This window comes from Nannospalax galili, unplaced genomic scaffold (genome assembly GCF_000622305.1).
Source record: "Nannospalax galili isolate Female #2095 unplaced genomic scaffold, S.galili_v1.0 scaffold881, whole genome shotgun sequence".
Lineage (NCBI taxonomy): Eukaryota > Metazoa > Chordata > Mammalia > Rodentia > Spalacidae > Nannospalax > Nannospalax galili.
In genome coordinates this window covers 1,223,153-1,228,583 of record NW_008344709.1, presented here as the reverse complement: position 1 = coordinate 1,228,583, position 5,431 = coordinate 1,223,153, and the positions used below count along the sequence as shown (strand labels likewise).

At 37.8% G+C, this 5,431-nt stretch overlaps 1 pseudogene; it reads left to right on the top strand.

The window, feature by feature from the left end:
* Nucleotides 1-1,073: 1,073 nt before the first annotated feature.
* On the top strand, nucleotides 1,074-1,694 carry LOC103740408 (annotated as a pseudogene).
* The last annotated feature ends 3,737 nt before the right edge of the window (nucleotides 1,695-5,431 follow it).

Genomic DNA, 5,431 nt, shown 5'->3' with positions numbered 1-5,431 from the left:
CTTAGCCAGGCTCAACTGAAGTCTTTTAAAGGAGTAAATAGTGTAAGCAGTTATTAGGTTAGCTAGATTTTTTTCTATAACTCAAAAAATACAATAGAAAATTAAGAGAGAAAATATTTAGAGCACAGTGAGTACCAGTGGGTAAACTGCTTTATGTGCAAGTATAAGGACCTGTGCAGGCACTTTTATATCATGGGATTACCATAGTGACCTTGTCAAAAGTGTTGACCTTTTAGCTGATCTCAAGTGCTCATTGTTTTAATACTTTAAGCTGTTTGCTCTTCCCTTCCTCTTTCATTGTCACAGTCTAAGGGGGCCAGCTTGTCCTGAGACAAAGAGTCTTGTAAGACACTTGAGATAAACAAGTGGGGTCCATCTTAGTCACAGAGATTGCCCTCAACTAGAGTAAGCATCATGACAGTTTACCAAAATAGTCATTATAATATCCAAGGCTCATCTCTGGCTTCCATGCATGCACTCATGGGAATATGCCCCCGCCCCCATGCACACATGGGAGCACAGACACATACAGTGACTAGGAGGGACTAGGATTCAGACAGAGTCTGAGTTCATAGAATGTGCTTGTCAGTACTATTACTGACAAGATACTCAGAAACACCTGACCACACCTGAGTCCTGAACGTTTATAGGTTATTTACACAGCACTAGCCTTCTCACAGGCATTCTGCGTCCCTCATGATCAGCCTTGCTAGGTAATGGTTTCTTTCTGTCAGCTTTTTTCTTTAATCTTCTAATCTTGATACCTCTTACCCTATGCCCAGTATCCTTGCCACATCTTTCTACTGAGAGCAGTGGTATCAAAAAAAATATTGTGGGAGAGTTGAAAGATGATAATCAGTCTTCTCTAATTTCTTACATGTTGATAAGGAGCACTGCCCATGGCCCAAGAAGAACCACAAGCTCTCTAGTCCATCTGTGGGTGAGCGGGGAGGCTTTGGGTTTCCTGTAGTAGGACTTGGCTGGAATCTTTTTATCATAAGGAACTTAGTTTGAAAATATCACATGCCCTAGAAGACAAATTTTACAAGTTTTAAACCGACAGCTCTGCCACCATGGAGGATATGAATGCATACAACAACGTAGAGGAATTTGCAGAGGGCTCCAAGAGCAAGAACCATCAAGATGACAGTAAAATGTTTATTGGAGGCTTGAGCTAGGACACAAGCAAGAAAGATTCACCATTTTTCTTGATTTGGGGAAGCTGTAGACTGCACAATTAAAACAGATCCAGGTACTGGAAGATCGAGAGGTTTTGGATTTGTGCTTTCAAAGATGCTGCTAGTGTCGATAAGGTTTTGGAATTCAAAGAAGAAAACTGGATGGCAAATTGATAGATCCTAAAAGGGCCAAAGCCTTAAAAGGGAAAGAACACCTAAAAGGTTTTTGTGGGTGGATTGAGCCCAGATACTTCAGAAGAACAAATTAAAGAATACTTTGGAGACTTTGGAGAGATTAAAAACATTGAGCTTTCCATGGATACAAAAACAAACAAAAGAAGAGGGTTCTGTTTTATCACATACACAAATGAAGAGCCAGTAAAGAAGTTGTTAGAAAGCCTATACCATCAAATAGGTTCTGGGAATTGTGAAATCAAAGTTGCACAACCCAAAGAGGTATATACACAGCAACAGCAGCAACAGACAGGAGGAAGAAGTGCTACAGCTGGTGGATGAGGTGGTGCTAGGGGTTGTGGATGAGGTCAACAGACAGCAAAGCATCTAGAGGGGTGGCAATCATTAACATAATTAAGGATAACACTGGAAGAAAGCAGATGTAAAGAAATAATCTTACAGGACGACATTGAAGATTGCTTGATTTTCTGTTGATCTAAGATGATTATTTTGTAAAAGACTTTCTAGTGTACATGATGGAATTTTGTCCAATATATATATTGGTATATAGCCACCAATTAGTTTCTTTGTTTTTACTTTGTCCTTTGTTATCTGTGTTATGACTCAGTGTGGACTTATGTTTATACAATTTTTATTTGTATGATTTCATGTTGAAACCTCAAATAAATGCTTCCTTATGTGATTTTTTTTTAAATAAGGTTTAAGCAAAATAACTTGATTATAACCATTTAATGACCTTCCAAGAGAAGAGAGCCAGGGAAGCCATGGTCCTGTTTGTCTCCGGAGAGTCATCTTGTTTGGCTTGCTCTCAGGTATGGGATCTCTTGGACTGTTAAAAGAAAAGCATTATGATTGTTGAATGCAAATTATAAATGTCGGTAGGTTAGTGCTGCCCTCAGCCTTTATCAGACAAGCTTGCTTTTGAAGTGATTTCTGTTGTATGCTGGCTTCAATTTCACTGTGTGTACTATCAGTAGTATAAATCATAATTCTACTTTCAGGTTTCTGAGGAAACTCCATGCTAATTTTCATGGTGTGTCGACTAAATTATTTTCCTAAAAATCAGTATAAGAAAGTTCGTTCTCACCTGCATTCTTGCCTGCATTTGTTGACACAGTTTAAGCAGCGTGTTTCACTATCCTGTGGAGAAGGAGAATGTGAAATCATACTTTTAGCTATACTGGGGAAAATGGAGTTATAAACAAAGAGTGTATTTTTAGACACAAATAAGTTCAATGAACTTCTGGATTTTTGATATACAAGGTCAGGGAGATGTGACAGGCAATGTGTATAGATTGAGGCTCTGTTGTAGCCTAATCTAATGGCATCAGAAAAGATCTTCATTTTGGCTTTTACATTACTATGCCTGAATGCACACTGAGAATCAGACTTTAATTATCATTATCAGGCAAGCTCCTCCAGCCCCCAGACATCCTCTGTGAATACCAGGAAAATAAGGACAAACAAAGCAGATAGCAAATGAGAAAGAGCATAAAAGCTCTCCTCTGTGTTACCAGAACAAACTGCAAGTGGGGTTAGGCTTAATGAGCGAACAGCACAGTCATTACTGCATCATTAGGTTTAGAAGTGTCTGCGTGATTTACTCTCCTATTTACTCTGAGTTTTCCTCTTCAATAGTTTAATTCAGTTTTATATGTATATATAAAACATGATACCACTCTTAATAGCTTTGAAAAGATGTTACAAAGTTATTTCAAAATGAGAGAGTTAAGGCAAAATATATAATGGAAATTGGGAAAATGTAATCATCATTTAAAAACTTTTGGTGAACATGCTTTCAGTCACCCATTTACGCAGGACACATTTATATGGAAATAAAAAAATCACATACAAATTTTCACAATGTAGTTGTGAAAATACTGTTCCTACCTTCTGTGAGAGATGTCTATCTTTGCCTGTTTTTCCAGCAAGTTACTTTGTAGCTGATGCTCATGACTGAGAATTATTTTAAAGTACTGTGTACATTTTGTGCATGAGTGTTTTAATTCACTGTATCAGGTGCTTTAAGATAAAACATCATAGCATTAATTGATCCATTCATTAATTTATGTAAGAAACCTGCACTGGAATGTTATATCATTGGACTGTCCTTTGAATACAACAATAAACATGTTTCATATTCTTATGGAAATTTCCATTGTCTAGAAAAAAAATCTTTTTAATAAGCAAGAGTGTATGATGAATATCTGTGTACTAATACTCTCTACCTTATTCCACTTGTCATGAAATACATTGTTGTACATTAATGTCCAACAGACATACAACAGCAAACTAATATTAGAGCCATGTGAATCCAAAATTCCTATCATATGTGCCCCCAAAATATAACAACGTATTCTGTGTGATCTTAAATTCTTGTCAGTTAGGCAAGGAAGGACCTCAGAGTCCTCGAACTGCACTTCATACTGATCATCTCTACATGAGTTCATTTGTTTTCCTTTTCATGAAATTCATATTTTTGTAAAGAGAGCCAGACGATGTATTTGGTATTTTACATTTTTTCATGTTGGTGTTCTTTGCCTGATGTACAGTAAGAAGATTACTTCAATTCTCATTGTCAGGCTCAGATATCCTGTGAGCAGTAAGAACATTAGAATCAGCAAGAAGCAGAGGAAAATGAGAATAACTGATTCCTATTTGTGGGATCAGACATTTTATTGCAAATGAGTTTGTGTAAAATGTACAAACCTCATAATAACCACCTCAGCATTGTGTTTAGGAAAAAGGGTTCTATACCCACCCCACCCACAGTAATTTGTTTGAATTGTTTCCCTTTATTAACTTTCTGGTGAACTGAAGTTTCACTTGACCCCACTTTGAAATAATATTCTTCTTAAAATAGCTTCCAAGCATGGTGGCAAATACCTATAATCCCAGATACTTAGGAGGCAGATGAAGGCATATCACAAGTTTGATGGCATCCTGGGTCTAATGAGACAGTTGAAACAACATGAATAACACATTTGAACTAGTGTTCCAAACACATTGAAAAATGGAAAAATTAAGATTATGGTTAAACTAGTGAAAAATACCACAAATGAGACTTCTCATTTTAATATTTCAGTGAGCATTCTTTCAATCATTAATTTATACATGGATATATATATATGTTGCTATTAATGTGATGATTGAAGAAATTAAAATGGGTCTGGAGAAATAGGAGGTGGTACAAGGCAAAGATAGCAGGGTTCACAGACAAGTGGAATCAAGAAAATGTTGGCAGCTTGCACAAGCACAGGGCTAGCACAGCCTGGGAGGAGAGAATGTAAGAATGAGCATTTCTGGTCGACATCTGAGGGAGGTCCTAATGCAATCTTTCTCAACCTCCTTGGTCGTCACTTTCCAGCCCAATTTGAAGGCTTCCTAGTTTTTGAGTTTCTACTACATAATTGTCCTTTAATTTCTGGCCCCAATTTGAAGGCTTCCTAGTTTTTGAGTTTCTACTACATAATTGTCCTTTAATTTCTGGCCCCAAGAACACTCAACAAGAAAAGACAGCAAACACACAAAGAGTACTTGTTCCAAGGACAGAGATATTGTTATTAAAGTCAATCCTGATAGAGGAGAGTCAGTGCCACTCAATGTCCTGTTTACCACACTCCTAGTCTTCTCTTTAATTACCACCCTCAAACCCTAATTTTGCAGCCAGCATGGTAGGAGTGATGATGGGGATTCTCCAGTGTTCAGACTTTGTCAAGCATAGAGGCCCAGCACCTAGATGTATTAGAGGAATTAATCTGAGACTGACCTGGACCATCAAGAAGACTCAAATCATACTCAGGATGGGGAGGGTGTATTGATTACTTTTTCTGTGATAAAACACTATGAGCAAGGGAACTTAGAGAAGGAAGAGTTTATCTGATCTTACTGTTCCAGAGGAATTAGAATCTGTCATAGGGAAGAGGAATCGTGTCAGGAGGTGGCCAGAACAGGGTGCAAAAAGCAGAAGCTCACATCTTCTGCGAACAGGCGCAGGAAACAGAGAGCTACTGGAAGTCTGGCAAGGCTTAAGAACTATCAAAACCTGCCCCTAGTGG